Genomic DNA, 26915 nt, shown 5'->3' on the forward strand with positions numbered 1-26915 from the left:
GAGCGTAAGCTCTTAGCCAGCGGCACAGCGGAGACAGGTGGAGCGCTGAAGACCAAATGGGACACACAGGGAGCAAGACGGTAAGTCTATAACCAGGCAGGTAACACAATCAACAGGCCCTGAGGAGAAGGAGGAAGTGCCTTTTAAAGTTTGGAGCCAGATTAGCTAACCAATTGGGAGCATGCAGAGGACATAAAAGATAGAGTCTGCGCATGCACAGAGCCGGAGACAGGATGCCAGCAGCCGGAGCATGGAATCAGTGAGAGACAGGTGAGCGTGTTGGTCCTCGGGAAGCCGAAGGACCGCCGTGTGACATGATCCTTCAAAATCCACCTGTACAGGAAAGCCTACACTTCCTCTGCGTAACTTTCTCTATGCCATCCTCAACCCACCTCTGCACGATCCTTCTTCACTATTTATTGTCCCCTCACCCTATCTACTCTCTTTGTGCTTCCTGTTTAGTCTGCCCCTTCCCTTTAGATTGTAAGCTGCTGCGAGAAGCGTCCTCTTATCCTCGTGTCTTCCTCCCCACACTCCTGGGCACAGGTTCAGCTTGTTTTGGTGCACTTCCTGACCCTCGTACTTCCCTTTTCTACTCTCTAAAGTATTCTGGCCTTTACTCATACCTCTGCCCAGCGCAGCTCTCCTCAGCTTGGTCGATAATTTATTTGCACTTATTTTTTTTTGTCGATTTTTTGGATTGTAAACACTGCTAGACATACCAGTTGGTTTTGCTGTGATTAACATACACGTCACAAAGGCTCAGATGAGTACTGGTTGTAACAAATTGTTGGCAGCTTGAGGGATACTATTTATTTAAAAAATTAAGTGAATAAAAGCTGTGTGATTTTTGTGAGAGGGAATAGACGTACTCACCAAAGACAGACCCCAAAGCTTAAAATATTTTAAAAAGACATACAGCGCAAATTGTTTCTCCTCCCTTCTCATTTTTTAAAATCTTTTTATTTGGCTTAAAAATTTGGGAACAAAGCTAATGGATGTAAGAGCCAAACAAAGTATTTGCTTCCCGGGAAATGTGAGGACAGAAGGATTTCCAGCACCGACAAGAGCGATGATCTATTAATCCAAAGCCTCTTGCAGGGGGATCAGTATCAAGAATTGTGCCAGGGAGGGTAAAGCCCAGCTTTATTAAAAATGGCCTTAAAAGTAGAATTTGCAGCCAATATTGGATTTTTGCTTTCAGAGGATTCACACAGTTAAACTATGGGCATTTATTTACAAACTACTCTAAAATATTTGGACCCGTGGACATTACATAAAAAAATGCAACTTATACAACAATTTCAAAAGAGAGAAGCTACAGAGCATCATCACCAGACTGTAGAGAGATAGACTGCAGAGAGTGCAGCAGAGCAAGAGAATGTTGAGAGATCATCTGCAGCAGAGCAAGAACATTTTCCTGTTCTGGAAAAAAGGGATTTTGACACCTTTCTGCAGGGATTTAAAAAAACCTGCAAATAGTATGGGCTATAAGACGCAATGTCTCTGACGGCTACAGGACTTGCGGCTTAATCTTCCACTACTTTCATCAGTGGATCAGGGGATTAAAGATTGAAACCTTTGAGGGTCTAAAAGATTTGATCTGCAACTTCACCAGCAGTTTCTTTTCCCTTATCTGGTGGGGGCAAATCCAGCTTTCGGGGACACACTCGCCAGTGCTTTAGTTTCACCCTGGTGGCTAGCATCAAAGAAAAGAAGCCAATAACCAATTCCCCCGTTGTGGATATACCTTCCCTATGTCCATCCACAGCATTCCCACAGCAAAGACCAAAAGACAACCTGCAATCAGTCACTCTGGGAGACAAGGTAACTGTGATGTTAATGGACATAGTCGCTGCTGATACCATTCGTAAGTTCATAGGAATTCCGGGAGACCAGTGTGGGAGGGATTCACCCTAAACGGCAAATGGCCTTGGTGTACCTATGTTGGGGTGCAGGAAAGGGGCTGCAAGAAGTAGGGTTATTAGACAAAATTCCTATAAATGTGAGTACTGCTTTAGGTAGAATACTTTCCCAATATGTCTGTGATGATAAAAAGTGCTTAGGCATTGGAAATAGCAGGATTTAATACATTAGGTTCAGATTTTGCCCAAAGGTTTCTTACACCATTATCAAAAAGACTGAACTAACCCAGTGATGGGCAACACTTCAGGTCACTGTCACACATTCGGTGTTCTTATTTAGCTCATGGCACCCACACACTTACCTGTGAGGCTGTCGGGTGCTGACTCTCCATGTTGGTAATGAGCAGTGTGGACAGTGATGTTGCAGACCAAGACACACTCCAAAGAAGAGAAGATGCTGCCCTCCCCAACTCCACAGTGGCTTCATGTGGTTTACAGAATGACGCATGTAACCCGCCTGATGGGAAAAATGATATCCTTTTATAGGTGATTCTCACAGCAAGAGCTCAATACAGTCACACAGTGTAAGTAGCGGATAAGAAAATTCATATCCCATGATCCCACTGCAAATAAAAGTACAGAATTGCGTATTTTCATCATCAGTGCGTATTTCCACCTGCCCTCTACCAGGTGCAAGGATATGTCTCCTAACAGGCGTGTATATGCATGTTTCTACAGTGGTGCATGAACCACATTTGCGTAAATACATCTTCACTCAGCCTACGTTCGAACCCTCCATAGACAGGCATAAGTACCACAACTGCACAAGTCTGCATAGGCGGATATGCATGCATCCACTTTCTGGGCATGCACAGAGTGCGTTCACACAAGGTACGCTACGCGAACTAGCACACATCCCACTCTGCATCAGCCCCGTATATTTTTTATGCAAATAACGCAATATCACAATAGACAATTGCACCATTTAGATAACTTAAAACAACATAACATTACATCAGAGTGAGGGTTTCCTATGTTTAGATTTCATATAAGGCTTGTATCCTGGGAAGGCTGTGAACCATGTGGCTCATTGGCTCAGTGGACAACCTTCTGGCCACTTCAAGTTGTTTGTATTTAATGTCTCATGATCTGGTCACACTCTTTCTGTAATGCAAATTGATTTTTGTAGCAGCTAACGCTGTAACCTGTTCTGACACAGCAATCCTGCTCCGCACCCAGCAACACTTTTGTCCAGTGTATAAATTGGCTCCAGCTCCCCAGGTAGACAGCTGTGCATAGAATTGTTAATACATCCAACTGGTACTTTCAGCCCTTAAAAAGCAGTGTGTGCTGGGTGGGAAACATATATCCTATGTCAGTCTACCAGGAAGGGTAACAAATAGAGATGCTCAGGCTCAGTTCCTGGAGAATCGAACACACCTGAAGTTAGGAGATCCGAGTACCAAGGCAAGTTGCGCGCCCTTGGAATCAAAAACGAGGCAAAACGTGACGTCGTTGGAAGTCGGATCTCGCGAGTTTTGAATTCCTTTTTATGATCCAACATAGCGAGGGGTGGGAGGGAGGGCGAACCCCCATTTTTCTTTTCTGCCACTTGCAGTCATTTATTAAAAAATCATGCCGCAACAGCGCGTCCAATAGGAGGCTGCCCTGGTGATGACTTTACTTACCTAACAATTCCAGGATCTGACCCGGAGTCTTTACTGTACAAGCGCGACCTTACCGGAGGGGTGATCAGAAGGGCTGAGGAGAGGAATCCTAAGATCCCTCTCATTCAGTGCTCTTACCATAGGGTAGAGTGTCTAACACCATCGGGGTCAAGCTCAGAAAAGCTAGACTTATTGGAGATTGTTAAATTGGCCCACACTGCAGTCCCCATTGAAAAGTATGCGGACTACGGTTTAATGAGAAACTTAGTGAAATGCAGGCAATATCTATGATATCTCCTGCGAAAGGCTTTTGCTAGATACATGTGATACTTAAAATTGATTAAACCATGCAGAAAATCCTTTTTTGTGCATGTTTATGGCTTTATAAATAGGCCCCACAGTAAAGGTAGCTCATTCAATTACCTTACCTCACTATGCAGGCATAAGAATGAGACTGCATTAGAACTAGGATTAAATATTAAATATAAAAGAAACATTTTAGGTATCATATATATTAAGTTTATAATTTATAAAATTATAATATTGATTAAGAGATTTATATGAGATCAGATTATATATGAGAATGACATACTAATATATATAATACCCAACTATACCTTAGCATTCACTATAAGGGGGGATGTGATGGGGTGTGTTTGTGTTTGTGTTTCCTACACTAAGTGGTTTCTTTCACAGAGGGGTATATTTATGAATCTCCAAAGGGGTTTGCAAGTTTCAAACCTATTTATTAATATAAGATCACAGGTGATATCTCCAATATCTGCTGCGGTCCCAGCCTCTTCAATCGCAAATCCAGTCCCCATAGGTGTCTATGAGGACTGTCATTTTGCCTTATTTATCTAGCTACGAAATGCAGAGCTTGACCCCTGTGGCGATTTTTGCATCACTTCCCAGCATGCTTCGTGTTCCCCCCCTAGCAAATTCAGCTGGGTCATTAAGAGCCTGTTAGTAAATTGATCGTGATTGCGATCATTGTACTATAGAGAATTCACTGGGACAGGCTCCTATTGGACCTGCTGTCTCAGCTAATCAATTTGAATAAATTGCCATATTAATTAATTTATTATTATTGCGATAATCCCTACAATCTAATTGCAAACTGCAGATATATAAATATATTCCTTTATTTTTTTTTTATATTATTATTATTTAACTTTTTACATAGATTAAGCATTATTTGACATAGCGTCGTCTCTAATCAATCCCACATTTACATATTATGCCCAAAGACACACTCATCTACATGTCAGATCAAGACACCTATATCTAAACAAAAAAATTACGCTATCGTTGAGCAATGTTTCTCAAACACCTATTTTCTAATTGCGTAATACACTATTGCCAAAATAACCATATAGTCCACTGCAATGTTTTTTACACACACCGGGCAGACTGCAGTATACTAATAAAAAGCAATCATTGTCTTGATCTGTTAAAGTGACGTGTAAGTGGGGAAATGTGTAAGGTTGAAAGAGGGTGTTTTAGAGAAATGGATTGGGCAAAGGATGGGACATAAATAAAAAATGAGGGTTATGTATGTAATCTATTAATTTATATACATAATGGGTGCTAGCATAATTTATATATTCACTATCCTATAAAAATTGTCCTTTTTTTCCCATACGTTTTCACCATTTTGCTGTGCTTCTGTTAATTCACACAAAAAGCCTTATAACCTCTTCCTATCAGAAACCATTTATCACCTGCTTTCTTGCACAAAACAGTCAAGAGGTGCCGATAAATCAGGAGAGCTGCTTATTAACAGTGACTCCTATAAAGCACACAACGTGTGGGTAGGAGGAGTAGATGGTGTGATGGAACGAACGGGACACCCCATTCATCTCACTGCTTCAGTGGATAAAAGGGACCCTGGGGGGCAATCCATTACCTTATCACTGAACAATTAGGATCGCAAGCATGCTGAAAATCAATCTGTCAGTACACAGGGATGTGTGATTGCTCAGCTGTACAAGAGGAAAAATTAAGGCAGTGGTACTGTGCAAGAACATGTCATCCTGAAAGGAGCAGCAAGCCGGGAAAGGTTTAATTATAAATAACTTTCTGGAGTTTTGATACCATCTTCTAAAACAACCAGTAGAATGCCAGCATTGGTTGGCATCTGACTCATCACTGGCACTATAAACTAAACCGCTCTTGACAGCAGGCTCTGTTTAATTTTACAGTAGTACAGCACTCTCACACAGAGTTTGTAAAAACACAGGTTGTTAAAATGAACACTAAAACAACCATTGTCCGCAGTTTCACAGGCCACTAGTAACCCCCACAAAAGTAATTTGCCCAATATTAGAATGCATGCCAAGTAATATGCAATATAACAATGCCTAGTTACTACCCAGCAATATATATTATTCTCCTTAACTGTCCAGCTAAATATAATATGGCTAGTAAAATGGTCACAATAAATGTATCCATTGATTTGTCCAGCTGGATATAATATGCCAGTAGAAATTCCCAGTAGGATTTTATTAATATGAGCAAGATGTTATTTGACCAGTAATAATGTCCAACATGGCGTAACATGGCAGATGTAATTGGCAAGATGTTCTTTGCCCATAAACTCCCTGCATGTCTGTATGTACACTCACCCAGCACAACCTTCTGCTGTGTTCCAGTCCTGCTACACTGACGTCTTTTCTTTTGTCTCCCAAAACCACCTCTGTGATTGGTGCCTCACATTACGTAATGTAATATAGGGTATGCACGGCTCATTTCATGCATTACACCTCATGATGAGTAATACTCATCAAGAACCGCTGGACCAACACTGAGATATGCAGGCGCCAACACTTGCTTTTCTCACTGTACATCTCTTCTCTTGAAGAAATCACTTGCTCATTCTGCCTCCAGTACCACCACCTCTATGCTGATGACACCAAAATCTACCTCTCATCCCATGACATCTCTCCTTCTGTACTAACTAACTCTTTCTGCTATCTCCACATGGATGTCCCAGCACTTCTTACAGCTCAACATGTCCAAAACAGATCTTATCATCTTCTCCTCTCCCAGACACACTAACTTGTCTCAAATATTCCTCACCATCGTTTCCTCAGTGTCTCAAGCCCGCTGCCTTGTTGGCACACTTGACTCCGCCCTCTGCTTTATTCTTATTATCCTGTTTGTCTGCCAGTCCTACTATAAAAAACACATAATATATAATACACATAACAAGACAGTGTCAGGCGCCGTCCCGCTGTCTCCTCGGGACGGCCACCCGCCTCTCTCCATAGCGCAGAAGTGCCGGCCGGCCGGCGTGGCCATCTGTGCATGCGCGCCCCGTTGCTAGGCAATGGGATGCTGCTCAAGAACAGCGCCGCCACCACCTAATACCCCATTAGCTCCTCAGCTTTTATAAGGAGCTTCCTGTGTGCACACCTGTGCCAGAGTATCAGGTCTTACCTACCTCCAGCGTTTTCCTGTATCTCCAGTTCCCAGCATTGTTCCTGACTTCTCTTGTTTGCCTGTGACCCTTCTGACCTGGACCGTTTGACCACCCCTTTTGGATCTCCCTATTTGTACTGCGTTTCCAGACGTTACCGACCCAGCTTGTCTCACCATCCCTCCGGATATCCCTCGTGTACTTCTATTACCAGAACGTTACCGACCCGTCCAGTCTGACAACCTCTTCTTGTATCTCGCTATTTGACTCGTGGAAGGACCACAACCTGCGTGTCTCCTGCAGCGGAGTCCATACCTTCTTGCGGGGGTCCCTGGTGAATACCAGGGGCATGTTAGATTCCGCACCTTCCTTTGAGTTATGCCAACAATAGAAGGTACGCAAATATAGTTGTGACAGACAGAGGTGCTTAGGACAATGGATTAGGTTGGGTACCTTAAATCGATGCTCAAAACGCCGACATCTGTATCCCCGACATGATGACAACGAACCTGTAATTCCCGACACAGCTGTAATAGCGGCAACTTGAATAAAAGACTTGCAACAATTCGGGAATTACAGGTTCATTGTCATCATGTCGGGGATACTGATGTTGGCGTTTTCAGCATCATAATAGAGACTATCCCTGAATGAATTGGTATTTAGACATAGATATTATTTGTAACATCGGTTTGGTGATCTAGCACCATATCAGTTGTTATCTTCAGAATAAACAACAATCAGATGCTGGATATTCAAATAGATTACTAACATCATTGTATATATCTAAATGGTTATTATTCAGTATAAACCTTCACAACTCAGGGACGTTTAATAAACTATATATAACAACATACAAACACTGGTTATTTTTGCTATATATATGTTAATAATAACGAAGAAGTTTTATTGTCATTAACATCACAAGGAGATATTCTGAAAATATAAGGATATGGATATACTTGGATCATTACCCTTGCAAACAAGGGAATCCAAGATAATATGATAATGGATATGTAATTACCACAACAAACAAGGGAATTCAAGTTAACTTAATAAACCATATGTAATAACTAAACATACCAGACTAGAAATGGAGTATATGGTTATTGCTATTATGTTTTAAATCAATTTGTATGGATTAATCTACAGATCTGTAATTTGATATCCAATGGTAATGACATATCATGGCTAAATTCACGTTATCTGTGTTTTTAAAGTAAAGAAAGCGAGAGAAAATAAACAGACATTTAATTGAAATTTCAGTCTAACTGTGTCCCGGTCCCATAGGTTTACATTATCTGATTAGAGATTATCTACAATATATATTATATCTACCTACTAATGACTGACTCATTTTAAATTTAGTTAAATTTTGCTTTTTAAAACAAAAAGACAATTGTCAGTACTTATCCTTTACACTGCATATCTGTGTGTGTCTAGCAAATTGAAAACATGAGGTATTATTTCATATTTTGATCAAAACATTTAAACCTGCATCCCAGCATCAAGGGCACCTCATTATATGCAGGTCCTACACTGACCTATATGCTTGAAGCACCATTAAAATGTAGTTAAAATCAGATGCACTCACCTCCCAGGTATAGGGGTTTACATCAAGCAAGGGCTGGCTTGTAAGCCACACACAAACGGGCCTAAAATAGGCTTGATGGACAACTGCTATGACAATAAGGCAATATTTTGAAACAAGACAAAAGAAAATACAAGCCCACGCTCGGTATATCCTATATTATATATGGTACCAGCTGCATGGTAATAAGCCCGGGCTTGATATATACTATATTGTATATTTTACCAGCTGCGTGACAATATAAAATGCCCATATATGTATACAAAACAAAAAGACAGTTGTCCACACTTGCTCCTCTTGTTTCAGCTGTGCCCTGTTCCACTTAGAAAGTAAGCTCTCTAATGAGCAGATCCTCCCTAATGTTAATTTTCATGTCTGCGTTTATTTTATCTACCCTGTTTTATGTATTTCCTTTTTCCCCCACAGTCTGGTGCTGCGGAGCACTATGGCGACTTACAAATCAATAATAATAATAATAATAATAATAATAACATTGATCCTCATTACTTGTTGAAGATATGAGCTGCAAAGAAATAGAAGCTTTAAAAGTTAGTTAAAAAACATTTACATGCATCAGGATTCCCAGCTGGGCTGGATAGGGAATTCAGCAGCGGGTACACAAAAACAGGCCAACACATTTGGTGCAACTAGCCTAAAACTAATTTTGAACACTAACAGGCCAATTTGTGAAAAAGTGACAATAAGGATGGTTTTCCGTCTTCACTTGTCACAACGATAGAAAACATCCTTTCACCATGATTTACTAATAAAATCTCAGTAAGAATAGATTTACCACTTCACCAGGCCAATGGCCCGGGGCATATGCACACGCATGACCTGGCTAGCCGGTTCACACATGCACAATGGAACTGAAAGCCCTGGCTGTTTAAAAATATATAAAAAAATATTCCCGGCTGTCGCTATGACGACTGGGACGTCACTTTACGGGTCTCGTCCCGGCCATTGCCTAGGCAACGGTCGGGACGCTGCAGGGCATAGAGCCGCGTTCCGGCATTAGGTGCAGCCAGGCGCGCGCGCTAATCTACAGGTGGCGCTCAGTAAGACAGCCCCTAGGGCTGATTGTGCCCCCATTCTCATTGGCTAGTGTTGCTTTATAAGTCAGGGAGGGCTTAGCCTCCCTGCCGGTTATAGTTCAGTGCTTCTGTGCCTAGCCTGCTCCTTTGCCTCAGTTGGTATATTGCCTTTGGATTTTGACTACCCGTGTATGACTTTTTGCCTGCTTCTGGATATTGAACCTTTGCCTGTGACCTTGACCTATCTCCTGCCCCTGGATACTGAACCTTTGCCTGTGACCTTGACCTATCGCCTGTCCTTGGATAGTAGTGAACCTTTGCCTGTGGCCCCGACCCTGCTGGTACCTGACATTCCCTCTGGTGCTCCATCCAGTCTGCAAGATCGCTGGCCTGCCTCTGTTCTGTGTACCTTTGCCCGGCTTTGTGGATATAAACTTATACTACTTAGAGTTTAAGACCTGGGGGCATCTGAGTGCCTGTGAGCATAACCAGTCTCTATGGGAAAGGCGGCTGCTAAAGGTGCAGACCTCGTCACCTGTTCTATAAATTTATGCCGCATTGCTTGTCGTAACAATATCACTCAAAGTCGAAGAAATACTTTAATTGAATATAATCATTTTTTCATTGAATATCTCAAACTATCACAAGCCTGAGATGGCGATAGCTGAAAAAGGATTGTCGCAAACAAATTAAATAGGCTGATGGAGAGAACAAATGTTATCACCGGCAGGGATTACCTCCAGAGAAAGCACTGCTATCGCTGATGTTAAACCCTTGATAGATAGGGAGAAGCATTATCTCAATTTAATAAATAGTATCACACAAAGCTTTACATTGAAGCATTTAGACAAATTTACAGGTTCACACAAACCAACATCACTTGTTATTTCTACTAGTGGGAGGAATACCCAGGTGGAACTACACTCTTTGGACATTAAGGCGCGTATCTGTTGATTTTGAGCATACAGAATGCAAAATCATCCTGTTCATGCCCACAGCCGGCCCACAATCCCAGTAATCGCAGCCCTGTCCGCTCCGTCTTCATATGCAAAGGACTTACTACAACCTACGATTTCGGTGAGGGAACAGGGCTGGGAAGAGGTGTTTGCCCATAGTCAATGTACAGCAAGGGCATGCCAAGCTTGAGTGCATGCAGCCTTGTCCCAATCAAGATCAGGCAATCTCAAAGTCACTTGTTTTTCATCCTGTCTCTTGCGCCAGCTATAGGCCTAGTCTAAATTCTGAGTCTTAGTGATGTCAGTATCGTACTCACGATATCATATGTGTCTATAATCAGGAGCAACTGTAAAAATGTCCATTACATACAATAGACATTAAGAACAGCCTAATAAATGTTTTTCCAAAGGAAATCTACTATATAAATGCCTAGTGGCGTGTGTGAAAAAAAACCAAACAAGCTGCAGCGCCACCTGCTGGGCAGAGTTATACACTGACCTATATATTTCTTGAAGGAGAAGTGACAGTTGGGAGTGGTTGGTGGTTGCCGGGGGTGACAGTGGGGAGTTTTTAACACTTTAAGTAGCTTGATGAAGGATGTGGCGATGAAGATGAAGGATGAGGTGATGGAGAAAAATGATGAGGTGGTGACATGTGGACAAAACCACGTTAAAAAAGGGCGCTTGCGTCGGGAAGTAACGCTCTTCCCCTGAGGAGGCCTGAGCTAGGCCCAAATGCATGACAAGAACCTTTTTAACACCTTAAGTAGCTTGATTTGACTAGAATGCATGAGTATCATGCACGGGTTAACTTGTATATATATATGTATGTATATATATGTATATATATTAATCAAATTTCCATGTATAATCATAAATGACAATATTATTGACAGGTAACATTAATTGCTTAATATTTTTTTTCCTGTGTGTCCTTTGGAGATTTTATATTTCACATAGGTATTGTACATATCCTGCAGTGTCTGGTCTAGTACAGCAAAGTAAAACTACACCCATAGTCATCACCGCACATATCTTTAAATCCTTTTCTTGTTGACTTCTGGGGTTCGGAGAGCTGATTTACGTGCGGTTTATAACAAACACACAATGCGCTGACTATGTGGGCCTTAATGACTCAGGCCCCCTATGTTATCATCAGCTGAGGCTCAGACTGCCTGGATGTAATGGGATCCCGTCCATCACTCACCACTCCAGCAATCTAAGCTCTCCAACTGGCTATTAAAACAAGCCAGAATAAAAGAAAGATCACTGTTGCACTCCAACATAACACACTTCCTGGTGGCTTATATAATATAAGAAAGGAATACTGTAATGGTCCAAGCAGCAGATCCTCTCTCCTGTTCAGGAAAGGCCATTTCCTAACAACTGTCAAGTTCCCTTCTCTATGAACTTTTTATTGGGAGGATGGGTTGATGGGATTATGAGCCTCCAGAACAAAGGATCTGTTTCTTATCTTGTCTGACATCACTCCACCCCAAAAAAAAAATTTGGGTGGTGTTATCTTTTAGTACCCCCCCCCCCTCCTCCCAACAGAAAGTGCAAGTGCTCATTACCACTGCTTGTGAAAGGCAATCACGTTTGACATTCAGTGTCACTGGCGTTTAACACAACTGAGTAACTGGCCTTATGTGCGGTAATGTTAATGTTTGCACTATAGGTGCTTTATTATGAGTACTAAAATCCTGACATGTGAATGGTTTATATTTGATTGTTTACTTGCAAATCAATATCTCTGGTAAAGCCTCAAACTGCATTCATTTCATTTTGAGCTGAGGACGGAAGAGATGATTCTGATTGATTTATAACACTTGTACTAATTACAAGGAATTGAAGGCATCCAACTCCAAACAGAACAGAACATTTCCAATTTAACATACACAACATAGTTTTGCCTATGCTGTGCCACAAATGCAGCAAATACAATGAGGGAAAATACTTGGCAGTTAATTATTTCTGTATATATGTTCAGGATGTTCCAAAGCATAGTTGGCAACATTTTAAAATAATGTTACTGTGTTGCTGAATCCAACTGCACCACCTATGGTGCCATCATGATGGACTTAGGCACAATAGAAACCGCATCATCATATGTTTAGTAAGCTCGGTGATAATGAATTGTTATTCACTTTTTGCATTTGAAATAGCACAATAAACAATGACTGTATGAACCATAAGAACGAGATAACACAGTGACAATTGCATCTAAAAGTCAGGCAGCTGTGTGAGCGCCCATTAAAGCAACAAGGTTTCCAAACAGGTGCACTCTCCAAAGTATATGTCCAGGAATGGAAAGTCTGTTATTAGAACCATCTTATGTATATAGAATTTAAAAAGATAGCTGTATGAGTGGTTTACTGATCTAGCTGTGTTTTGCTTTCACTGACATCTATGCAATTCATCATGGAACATTTTCTACATGTAATACAAGTGTCAGGTTCCAGTATCTTAAAAGTCATCCAAACATGAGATATAGAACTTCATAGCTTTAACAATTTAGCAGGGTCTGCCAGAGTACGTGAGACGACTTCTGGATCATGACCCTTAGTTGGGGGGTTCGCTGAATTGGAAGAAAACAGGTAAGAAGCATTTAGTATTTTATTTTATGTTATTTAATCTCACCTATATTGGCTATTCAAAAGGCTGGGAACTTCCAGCTACAAAGCTATACTAACACACACCTCTTGTCTTTTGTAAAACAAACCTAAAGAGTGCCTGATGTTTTTTTGTCTCCTGTCTTCTACAGATAAGGAGAATGTATCTTTTCTGCAGTCAGGTAAGTGAAATAGGGATACAGGGATACAAAGGGGTCTATTTAGGACCAAACTTAAATTGCTTACGTTAATTATCATTTCTTATCGAAATGATGAGAAATTAATTAACATGGTAATTTATTAAAATGTATTAGCTGTGACAGCATCTCTCATAGGAGCCTATCCCGGTGAACAATCTATAGTATAGAGATCGCAATTGCGCTCACTTTACTTACAGGTTTCTATGACCAAATAACACAAGTGGTGACAAGAGGTCACCTAAAAGGAATTGGGTAATAAGGCTCTCCAGTCTTATAGAAAATATAAAAACAAACTTTATTAGGAATTATTTTAAAAGAACCAGGCATCAGTAGAGTCGGCGAATTATAAGTTAAAATATGAAAGAGTGAAAAAGGTTGAAAAAAAGTGTCAAGAATAAAAATAGAAAACCCTTCTCATTTATTATACTATAGTGAAGCGTAGTGCAGTCGCGGCTAATCACCACTAACCGGCTGCTCACTTCCGGGTTTGTGACGTCATGCGTCACACGTGACCCGACGTACGTTTCGCTGTATCGGCTTAGTCATGGGGAATTGAATTGAAGTGTATGCAGTATAATTAATGAGAGCTGACAAAATGTATCATTGGATATGTGAAATAAAGAAATAAAATGATACAGTGTCCATATTAATGGATATTACTCTCATACAATAATAAATATCAGTTGTTATAAACTACTGACTAACCGGCCTCCCGGAAGGGTTTTCTATTTTTATTCTTGACACTTTTTTTCAACCTTTTTCACTCTTCTATATTTTAACTTATAATTCGCCGACTCTACTGATGCCTGGTTCTTTTAAAATAATTCCTAATAAAGTTTGTTTTTATATTTTCTATAAGACTGGAGAGCCTTATTACCCAATTCCTTTTAGGTGACCTCTTGTCACTACTTGTGTTATTTAGTTATAACTTTTTTTGGTAAGAGCACCCCCTCTAAACCAACCTTCTAATTATTTCATGAGGTTGTAGGAATGAGGAAGTCTTGACCCTAGAGCGAGATGCAACTATTTCTTTTCAGGTTTCTATGGCCAGGCAGAATTTGGGGAGAGCACGAAGCCTACTGGAGAGGGATCCAAAGGGATATTCAGATGGCTTTAGCTACTGGGATCAAGCTCCTAATTTGGGAGCTTGATAATAAGACACCTATGGGGACTGGATTTGCGATTGAAGAGACTGGGACCGCAGCTGATATCGGTCCTCCATTAATAAATAGCCGTGTTACTATTTCTAAGATTTAATCCCTTTTTAATAATCTTTAATGCCCCAAAGAGAGGTCAGATATTCTGGTAATTCATACTTCTTTCATTCACAGCCTGGGGTGGGGGAGGGTAAAGGCCTTACCCACAGATGATGCATCATTTATAGAGTGTTTTTAAATATCTTTAGTTCCGACAAGTGCCTGGTGTATTTAGAAATACTTGTTGTAATAACAATATAAAATGAGTTATATTGTCTTCTGCTGTAAATAAATACATTTTATAATTTTCAGTCTGTAGTGATGTTTAATAAAAATGGAATGCTTACTCCTGATCACTGAGAAGTGCCACTTCCTAAGGCTTAGGCTGCCAAACATCATCAATCCATGCAGTGAGGAGGAAAAGGGGGTCTGCCCTGCGGCCGGGGGCTCTGATGGCAGTCTGTCCCTTTCAATTGCTCAATGGTGACAGGCCACATCTGCACGCATCAGATCAGACTAGAGACTTGTATACAGAGGGGCTGGTCTCAGATTTAATGCAAAGTGACCAGGGACATGAGATGCGCAGAGAGAATCTGGCAGGGCAAGAACTGGCCTTTTCTTCTAGAAACAGGGAGGAATTGTAGATAAATAAACATAGGCTAGAACCATCCAACAAGGATTATTCCCTTCTAAAAATGTATAAATCAATGAGACCATACTTGTCATTTAATTGTTAATATTCCTGTATGTTGTTCATATCCTTTACGCATTTTTTTAAAGTAGAAGAACTTAGGGCCTGATTCATTGAGGATCTTAACTTAAGAAACTTCTTATTTAAGTCTCCTGGACAAGACCATGTTACAATGCAATGGGTACAAATTAGTATTCTGTTTTGCACATAAGTTAGATACTGACTGTTTTTTCATGTAGCACACAAATACTTGATAGCTTATTTGTACACTCAAATTTAAAGTTGATATTTGTGTGCTACATGAAAAAACAGTCAGTATCTAACTTATGTGCAAAACAGAATACTAATTTGCACCCCTTGCATTGTAACATGGTTTTGTCCAGGAGACTGAAATAAGAAGTGTCTTAAGTTAAGATCCTTAATGAATCAGTCCCTTGATGATTATCTATGACTTTCTACAACCTATGCAACTTTAAGGTCAGGGAACATTAAGAAAAACAGCAGAATTTTATTGGGCAACTAAGTAAAAACATATAAAACTAATATAAGTAACTCCCACTTGTCTCAGATTTCATAAGACAGTGCCAAATGGTTAATTTTCCCATATGACAGACTCCTCATGCACCAAATTAAAAGGGTATTTGGAAAATGAAGTTCTGGTAGTTGCCAGAATGTAAAAATAGTTTCCAGAGACAGTTTTCTGCAGAGCTGGAGCATCTAAGCACATCCCGCATGGTACTCTCTCTGAGGACGTTGGAGCACTACTGTCCCCAGCAGGACATGTTTACATAGTTTGATTATAACATGATTTTTAAATATTTCTCATCAATAAGTATTAACTTGTAAAGCCCACAGAATAAGAAATGTATGGTAAGAATTACACACAATATGTAAAACTACAGGAATTGTATTGTGATTCTGCTCAAAATTGAAAAAAGGGAAACTTACAAACCTGGAAATATCCTTAAAAATTAGGTATAGAATGTAACTATGGGTTCCTGACATTCCACTTCAGTCAGTGGTCCTAAAGATATTTAGATCTCAAAGGCAAAAAAATTAGGTATAGAATGTAACTATGGGTTCCTGACATTCCACTTCAGTCAGTGGTCCTAAAGATATTTAGATCTCAAAGGCACGTAATATAGAGGCATTTACATCAGTACACAATGGCAAACCAAACATAGTAATCCACAGCAATTTCACTTAACAACTTAACAACTTAGATATCTAGCCCCTTCCACAGATTTACTGCAACGTATTGTGGGACTATTTCTGCAAGTACGTACAGGGAGCAAACACAAAATGCAAAAACCAATGTAAAGTCACTTAATAAGGTGTTGGGTCACCATACTTATAAGTACGGCTAATGTGCACCCATGGCATTGAGTCTATAAATGTCTGGAATTATGCAGCAGGGTTCTAGCATTACTCTTACATAAGAAAGTCATTCAACTGACTCCTGGTTGATGGTGGTAGAAAACAATAGCTCAAACGCAGTTCCGGAATACCCCATAAATGCTCCATTGGGTTCAGATCTGGTGACCTACAAGGCCATGACACATGGTTTTTGTGTCATGCTTCCAAACCATTGAGAGACTACACATGTCCTGTGGATGGGGGTATTGTCATCCTGGAAGACACCACTCCCATAAGTAAGATATGCTGCAACAATGGGTGGAGATAAACACAGTATCATTATGTAGTGATTAGTATTACCTTGCCTAAGGGAATGAATGCATCCATACCATGCCCCAAAACATTATGGAATCCACAGAACTCTTTGCTGTTGGAAATAAGAACTCAGAGCAATACAGTTCTTTAGGATTGCACCACATATGCACTCTTCTATTTGGCAACAAGGTGAAGGATGATTCATCTGACCATATATCATCATCATTTATTTATATAGCGCCACTGATTCCGCAGCGCTGTACAGAGAACTCATTCACATCAGTCCCTGCCCCATTGGAGCTTACAGTCTAAATTCCCTAACATACACACACATACAGAGAGAGAGAGAGACTAGGGTCAATTTTGATAGCAGCCAATTAACCTACCAGTATGTTTTTGGAGTGTGGGAGGAAACCGGAGCACCTGGAGGAAGCCCACGCAAACACAGGGAGAACATATAAACTCCACACAGATAAGGCCATGGTCGGGAATTGAACTCATGAACAAAGCGCTGTGAGGCAGTAGTGCTTACCACTTAGCCACCATGCTGCCCTTCCACCACTGCTTATAAGTCCAGTGCATGTGCTCTTTGCACCAGTCAACTCTCAAATATACATTGACAAGTATGATGAGCTACTTATGCACTGTAACTTAACTATGATATATTTCTCTGTGGAGTTGTAGTTGGACAATCTTTAATGAAACTGTCTGTTTGTCAATTGATCTGCAGCTGCTAGCCTGATTGCCTAACACTGATTTAATGTATGGATGCCATGATTCTAGAGTATTAACTTCCGTCCACTTTTATCCATTGCTGATGTTTTATTCCCTTGGAATTCCATGTTGACCATTGCTTGTGAAATATTGTGAAGTTGACTACTCTTTGGTCTCCTCTTGCAGCCATGTTAGCTATAATGATAGGCAACCAGTGCAACAATAATAATAAGCGCACAAGGCACTGATCTTTCTGGGGGCAGTTACAAGCATGGGAAGTGGCCATGCACCTTGAATTGCGCTAGATGGATAACTAGTACATTTGCTCACTTAAAGGAAAACTGCAGGTTCACACTTTTTGCAGCTTGTAAATTATTTTAAATGTGTATAATAAAAATAAAAAAAAAAAATATATATATATATATATATATATATATATATATATATATATATATGAATTAAAGCCAGACTGGTGTATTATTACTTTCTGTATTCAGAGTTTTCAGAAACATGACAATGAAACAAGCATTTTATTGGGAGAAAAAAAATGGACCATGTACTACTCTTACCGGGTTCCGGCGAGCAAGCCTGGTCTCTTCCGTCGGGCTTAACTAAAGTAGATCTGGGGCTAGATTTACTAAGCTGCGGGTTTGAAAAAGTGGGGATGTTGCCTATAGCAACCAATCAAATTCTAGCTGTCATTTTGTAGAAGGTACTAAATTATGAAAGCTAGAATCTGATTGGTTGCTATAGGCAACATCCCCACTTTTTCAAACTGGCAGCTTAGTAAATCTAGCCCCTGGTGTCTTGTTCCAGTGGAAGTTACCATCTTGGATCTCGGCTTTTAATACCTTCCCTTCTGCAGCATTGGCTGCTGGTTCCCTGCCTCCCTCTCTCCCAGCCAATTTAAACTCCCTGACCTGGCAATATGGTCTCAGATTTTTGTGTCTTGTAAGCTTGCTTCTTCTTCACTGTCTGGCTCCTGTATCCTATGCTTCTCAGCTAATCCTAATATCCAGTATCGTGTGATTCTCAGATAATCCTGGTATCCAGAGTCTGGTGCTTCTCATCAAATCCTAGCATCCAATATCCAGTGCCACTCACCTAATCCTGGTATCCCGTATTCCTTGCTTCACAGCAAATCCTGGTATCCAGTGTCCAGTGCTTCTCCGTATACCCTAGTACCCAATATCCGATGCTTCTCAGCTAATCCTGTTATCCTGTATTCCGTGCTCCTCAGCTAATCCTGGGTTCCAATATCCGGTGCTTCTCAGTTAATCTTGGTATCTAGTATCCTGTGCTTCTCAGCTAATTCTGGTATCTGGCATGCTGTGCTATTAAGGATATTTCAGGTATCTCCATTTTCAGCGTACTACATTTTATACCTGCCAGTCTTCCCTGGTACCCACACAGAGTACCATGTCCTCCATGGTGCTAGCAGCAAAAACAACCCCTTTTGCAGTGGTCCCTGTCAAAGACCTACACCATGTTATATTCTGCTCCTCTTTGGAGGGTAGAGTCAAATCAGGCAGATTGCTAGAAGCCTAAAGTTCAGTGTTCATTACTGACATTACACTTACGACTCCTTACCACTAGAGAGGATAAATGGGGGAGGCCAGGGGCATGCATGTGTAGGCCAAGTCCAGTAAGCGTGTGATCACATAATGGTGACTAACGGAAACGTGGATGCAGCCACAGATACGGAAGTCATGAGGCATATATCTTGCTGGTGATGACTATCATCATTGTGGCAGCTATATTATATGAAGTTATTGCCATCTATTCGCATTACTTAATATTTCCAATTGGACCACGTAAGGAAAGAAGCTTCCCATTTGATTGTAAAGGGGAAAAACAAGAGATATCTGTATTTAATTTAATGTACTTTGTAGTTGTATTCCATGATATTTTATATTACTGTCCAGAACTTTTATCTTTTGTGCATATGATCATTCATTATATTGTTACATTATGTATAAGTAGGGTAATAAGACTTTAGCATTTACTACTAACACTGTCAAGCCACATCTCTATGCTATTATGGGGTGTAAGTATACACTCTTGTATGCCTGACATATGTCTGGTGCAAATCTACTGTTGTACAGCTGGAAGAATCTTGAGATGCGACCGAAAGAACATATGTGCGCCAATGCTCTTTCCCTTGTGTGCGTCTCCTGCATATAATCAGGGAGCAAATACGTCCAACTGTATATGGGCTCCACAGTATTCAGATGTACTGCACCACCTAAATGCACCAATAGCTTGCACAAGTAAGGCTTCTGCTCTTTCCAGTACTTGTACAACATGTACTGGACAACATGTATTACAACTTCTGTACCAAACACCTATTTTACATCTCTTTTGAGTAGACACCAGCTCATCCTTTCACGTAATCATCTTAGAAGCTTCATGCTTCACTGTGTAGTGCTCTATCATTAGTGTCATTACCACTGACATAGAAGTATGATATATTGAATACTTTACGGCTAGCTATCTACCAACCTCCTTTCCTCTTGCTGACTTCAATTTCTTTGGTTCATGAACCTCTCCTGCTGGTTTAATGAACGTTTTATTGAGTGAACCTGTCTTCACAAAATCACCCAACCAAGATCTGCCAACATCCTCGGGTGTCACTAAATGACTAAATGGAATTAAACTCCTGCAGCCATCGGCACAGTCATCCCAACTGCTCTATTTTCTAAGACAGTGAAATCTCATGAGTATCTTTGCCCTATGCAGTTGGACAGCGGCCTAAACGGATTACAAACAACCTAGCAGCCAGCTGTTAATTGAAACTCTTCCCGGATGAGGTCTTCAGGAGTCTGTCAAAATAAGTTTCATGTAATATTTGTACAATCGGAGTTCTGTAGATAGGAATACCAAGGGAATAAGCCTGTAGGTGCTACAGAATGCTGCAATTATTATCACAGTAAGCCTCAGCAGTTATGAATGGTTGCCCCAGTGACCAAAAGGTCTATAATCAAAGACAATTCAAGACTTGCAGAAGACTTGCTTGCTTATGCCCAATGATTGTGATATTTATAAACTAATTTCAAATGAAAGGCGAAAGAGAAGTGCAGCTGTTAATCAAGTGCAAATATCTGTCTGAAAGGAATACAGATGAGGCATACTTATTTGCATATAATCGAGGTCCAATATTTATACTTGTATTTTCATATTTCCTTTTACTACAACCTGTAAATGCTGCCTATTTCTTCCACACTAAGGGGTCTGATAAGAGCATAACTGGTAACGGAGAAACAAGTTATTAATAGAATGCTATCGCCATGGCAACCTTTTATGATACTGCGTCCTTCAATCGTTGCCCATTGATTCTAAAGCAGGGCTTCTACATAAATCCAAAAAGATTGGTTTATTACTATATTTTGATGATTACTCAGAGCTTAAAATAGTTTCAATTTACAGCACAAAGACGGGCACAGTCACAGTATAGATTTTTCAAATGCTTATTCCCACTGATTACTGTATGTAGAATTTGGAATCGTTTTTTGGTTTTCTGACCAATGCTTGATATTTAGGAGCAGCAGGAGTGTGCATCACAGGGATGCTGGTACAAACGCTTGACTCTCTTTTTTTATGAACTACCAAATGTGTCCCGGCTATTGCCCAGAGTGAAGCTTTAAATCAAGAATAAACGTTTTTAAAGTTAATAAATTATTATATATAGATTATTAGGAGTTATTTTGATGATGTAACTGTGTATGCTGCTAATAATTTTCTCAGTACTACATATAACATCTCTCCCATCCCACCAACAATCACATAAACAGGCCCATACACATATAACTATACCACATACCATAGAGAGACACTAGTTGATGTGCAGTGATTGCTCAGGCCTCTTTCCACGTGGACATGGGATGGGGTGGACATATTATCAGTACTGTCTGTGCTGTACATGCTGTAATGTCTGTCACTCCATTAGCAGTTCCAAGAATGTGTTTTAAGAGGCTGATGGTAAGGTCACTGAGATGACCAGCAGCAGTGCCGTTCAACCACAGCTTAACACGTGCTCAGGCCAGAGCTTTCGGCCTTTGGACACATGACTTTTTTGGAAACCACAAGTTCTGGCTTCCGTTTGGTACTGACAGTTTTTCTTTTGTAAACATTTGATGTGTGTTTTTTTTTTTTAATTACTAGGTTCTTTTGTGGATCTATATATTCCAGCATTCTCTGACAGTCATGTAGTTATACAAGCGCCAGCGTGCCCAAGCACTGAATGGTTCCCAGGGCCTGCTGACACTTGTAGTACCATAAAGTTATGACTTTTCGCTATTGACCAGATTGAGCCCCAGCGTTATTCAAAACAGGGCTTGTTTGTCCTTTGTTTGACATTTTTGAGTACATGATTCCGCTGCCCCCAGACTAGGGCTAGTTTCAGATCATGACAGGGTTACCCTACACTGAAAAGAAAAAGTATTTCAAATATAATCCATTTTTTTTAAATTATTTTACATAAGTAACTTCTAAATAAGTAACTCCTCAATGCGTACAGTGCATACAATGCATTTTGAAAATAAATCTTAAATGCATACAGTGGTGCTGTTATAGCTACTGAGATGCATACACGTAATTTTTAAATCAAAGACTATGCCGTATCAGTCATCACTGTCAAGCAGCATTTAAACCTGCCCGGTAGCAGGTGAAAAGATACGGCTGAAAACAAGTGTACTTACGATAAACACAGGACCTGAGCTGGCCACAGTTAACACGTCCTTGGGCTATGTTAGTCCACCCATTCCCTCCCCAGTTCCACCTTTCAAATTGTAAGGTGTCGTAAGTGCGTGTGTTTATGACAACTGTGCTCATTGGCATAACCATTTCTGGGCAGGCGCAGTGCGGATCTACGCAAAACACTTTCCCCAAATGTACATATATCAGGACTTTAATCAAGCCCCGAGTGTCTCCCTGATATGGGGTTGGTGCTGTTTTTTTGGGGGTTTTTTAATTATCTATATACATTATTATTATTCTTTTGTTTATTTAACAAGCAAAAATATGTTCTGATGATGATGACCAATGCTTAGGGAGCCAATATAGAAACACCTCCTAAGAGGCCTATTTATTTGGAGTAGGTTGCATCTCCAGGCAGCATACAACACCCCTAATGTACATAGCGTATGCACAATCTACCATTCCAGGCATAAGTGTTGCCAGTGCAAGCCATGTGAAACTCAAAATTCTGCTTGTTTTCCTGTGCATGTAAAATAAAACAAAGCAATCCTGTGCGGCCTGCAAAACTCTAAATCAGGCCTTAAGATGACGTCATACGCTCCGATTTTTGTTGGAGTCTCTAGTTTTCCATCATAATGTATAGGCTGATAAGCAGGATGACACAAACTGATAAAGGAGTTTTGTGGAGCAAAAGCGTTCCTTGCCCAGAGAGTTACAGATCCATGAAAAAACAAGTTTTCTCTTTGCTCAGCAACGGTATGCAAATGCCACAGAAGGTTGTACAGTTGTTTCCACTCTGAAAATCTCTTGACTTTTAAAAACTGGGTGAGGTCAAATGTGAATCACCAATTCAGATTAGAGTATTGGAGCAAATTGCCAACTCGCTTGTAGGAACTGGGATTGGCAAGAATTGGAGTGAGCACAAATATAATTTATGGAACTTCTGAACTCTCTAATGATATTTTAGATTTGATCAAAGAGAAGACTTTACCCCTTTAGCCCTTTAGAATAATACTGTTTTTGGCACATAATTCATGATAAGGATGGAGTATAGTTTATGTTTAACTACAAAGCACATGCTCTTATTATGCCAATTACCTTCACGTCTGATAGAGAACCAGAACCTTACATTTGTAAATGTAACTAGATGACTGCTCATATAAAGATCAATTATTATTTTAGATTTAATGTGCTTTATGTTTTACCAATAGTTGCTATTCTTTCCAGACACATTATTTACAGTTATAATAATTCCCTGGTGATCCTTAGATTTACTAGAACCTAGTAATTTTATAAAATATTTCCTAAAACAGCTTAGCCTCCTTCTCTTCTTCTACCCTTGTACCAATGTACCTGTTACATTTGTTTTTGCATGTGGTATCTGTATAACCATGTCCGACAGTACGGAATCTGTGGTGCCATATGAAGAAACGATAATGGTAAGTGCTTTCGGTTAGAGGTGCACTCTATACTATGTATATACTGGTGTGAAAATTGTCTGCCAGAATTATAAAAATGAGTATTGTAAAAAAAAAATCCATGTAAATCATGCAGGACCTCTATAATAAAGTCCTTGCTTTGCAGTTTATTTTGATTCATTGAAGGCAACTGGTCTTCTGGAAGACTCTTAGACCTCCGTTTGTTCAACTAATGATGGAATAAATCACAGTTAACCAACTAAGCGAAGACAGACTAATGGCCAAATAGAGAAATCCCATATACAATACTGGAGTAATGCTTAAACATTTATAAACCCCTGTAAATAATTTTAGTTGCAATATTTTCATATAAATAATAGTATGAACTGAATAAAAATTGGTCATGACCTTTTATATAGTCAGAGAATTCCTAGGAGGTGTAATAACTCTGTAAATAGCTGGAGCACACTTGCTTCAGAATCTAACACCAATAGTGTTAATCAATGCAGCGGACACTTATCCCTACTTACCGTCTTGGTCCAATCAGGTGACAGCGTGCGCTAACTAGCTGTGAGCTGGTTGCCAAGCAATGGCAACCAGCGTCCTCCTTCTGTACTGCCGACATCTAGCCTGTTGCTAGGCAACAGTAACTGCCTAGCAAGTCTCATTAGAGTCTTCTGCACTTATCTAATTAAGTAGGCTGGACTCCCTCTAATTAGTTCCCCGGCATTTAAAAACCCCTTCATGTCTATCACTGGTGCTGATGATATTTCAGTCTGAACCAGCATGCTGTGTCTGTTTTATCTCCAATTTATTATACTATTGTGACCCAGACCACGTAATGGACTTTGTTTCTTTCTGTTGTACTTGACCTCTGCTTGTTTTTGGATTCATTGTTAACTTCTGCCTGCCCTGAGCTTGGCCTGATTACCAGACTTGCTATTGAACTCTGCCCATCCTAATCTCGGCCTGAATACAGGACCTGCTATTGGACCTTGCCTTTGCTATTCACCTTTTTTTTTATTTAAGCCTGTAATATTTTAGTCACCACCTGCCTTATTCATTGTCCTGTCCACCCTACTTAGCAAGATATCTCGATTTAATAAGCACCTACTACCACGAGTCAAGACCCTGGGACAACCGAGTACTCTGGAACATTATTATTATTATTATTATTATTATAATCACCATTTATTTATTTAGCGCCACTAATTCCGCAGCGCTGTACAGAGAACTAACTCACATCAGTCCCTGCCCCATTGGGGCTTACAGTCTAAATTCCCTAACACAGACACACAGACCAGGTTCAATTTGTCAGCAGCCAATTAACCTACTAGTATGTTTTTGGAGTGTGGGAGGAAACCGAAGCATCCATAGGAAACCCACGCAAACATGGGGAGAACATACAAACCACATACAGATAAGGCCATGGCCGGGAATTGAACTCATAACCCCAGTGCTGTAAGGCAGAAGTGCTAACCACTAAGCCACCATGCTGCCCGATTCCTTGGAAAAGAAGTTGGTATAGGCAAAGTCCTGGTGAAGTGGTTCTAGAAGTCATTATCACAACCAACATTGCTATAACAAATAGCACTCACCTTATGATCAGCTCACACTCTCTATTCTGTATAAAATGGGTGTAGCAGGGATTTATTATCCAAAGACTATTATGCTTCAAGTATGAAAGCCAGCAGAATTGTATCATTTTATAAATGATTTTGGAACCCAACTTCAGCGCTGGTCTTTATCAAGAAAGTGCCTAAACTGTAATCATAGAGTCCCTGAATTACAGCTACAGCAAAATTGTCTAGAAGTTCAAAGAGTATGTTAACAACTGTAAATTCTGAAGTGGGGAAATGACAGCTCTAGTTCAGCAGTTCTTAACCTTTTTCTTCTAGGACCCAAATTACCGCATGTCTGGGATTCAGCTCTGCAACGCGTGTTCAGTAATTTACTAATGTACTTCCTTTTAATTACTTTACTGTTGCCTACAAATTAAGTATATTATTGTTAAGATATATAATGAATAGAAAACTGGGCACTTGCGCAAGATGATAATATGAAAAAATAATTAGTAATTAGTATAATAGTTGGAGTACACAATAGATTTGCAAAGAGAGGATTCCTGGATACGCAATTATAAAAAGCTTGGTAATCCATTTTTTGGGTCTAAAACCATATGTCCAACTTGAATTAATGGAGCACTTTCTCATAGCCCTACACCAATATATAAAAAAATGCTCATAAGAACAATTCTAAGTAAAATTGTATAGGTAATCATTTATGGACTGACCCAGAACCATTCATATTAGAAACTAACCCCTGTCTAAATTTTTATGACATGCACAAACTAGTTCTGCATAAAGTAACCCTAGTATGTTTTACTTCCACTATATGCACTCCCTTACAGAACACCATAATGCAGTCTCTGCGTTTCCTCTCCTTTACAGGAACGGTCATATGTGTGTAGCTCTGTGTGTGATGCATCTTGTTGCCAGCAAACAGACGCATCCCTTCCGTCCAGAGTCTAGGCAATGGGACGCTGTTCCGAACTCCGGTGGTGGATCCTGATGTCACCGCCACCAGTAATTGTCCGTCTCCGTTCCTCTATTTAAACAGGACTCTGGCACCACTAGGGTGCCAGAGTATTAGATCAACCCTTGTACCATGTACCTGTGTGTGTTCCAGTGCTCCTATTGGTAACCTCTATTTGGTATATTGACCTGGCTTTCCCTGACTTCTCTCTTGGATCCTGTTTGGCTTGAAGATATAATTAGTATATTCACCCGACTTTTTCTGACTACTCTTTGGACTCTGTTTTGGCTTTGAAAATATATTGGTGTTTGACCCCTGGCTATCTTGACCTCTATTCCTGGTATCCCTTCTGTACTGTTAGAACGGATTTACTGGATAATAATACTAATCTTGATTAGCACTGGCTTACCTGAGGTTCAGAGTCTAATGATCAAACCGGTGTTCACCAAGAACCGCCGCAAGGCGGAATGGGCTTCGCTGCCAGGAGTCGGTTGCGGTCCTTAGGTTCGCCTCAAGATGTAGCACAGCGGGAGTAGGAGTCAAGAGAGGCGTAGTCAGACAGGCCGGGTCAATACACAGGAAGGCAATGTAGACAGAATCAGCAGGCAAGCTCAGTGTCAACAGGCCGGTTCGGTACACGGGGTCACCAGAA

The sequence above is a fragment of the Mixophyes fleayi genome, chromosome 6, assembly GCF_038048845.1.
Source record: "Mixophyes fleayi isolate aMixFle1 chromosome 6, aMixFle1.hap1, whole genome shotgun sequence".
Lineage (NCBI taxonomy): Eukaryota > Metazoa > Chordata > Amphibia > Anura > Limnodynastidae > Mixophyes > Mixophyes fleayi.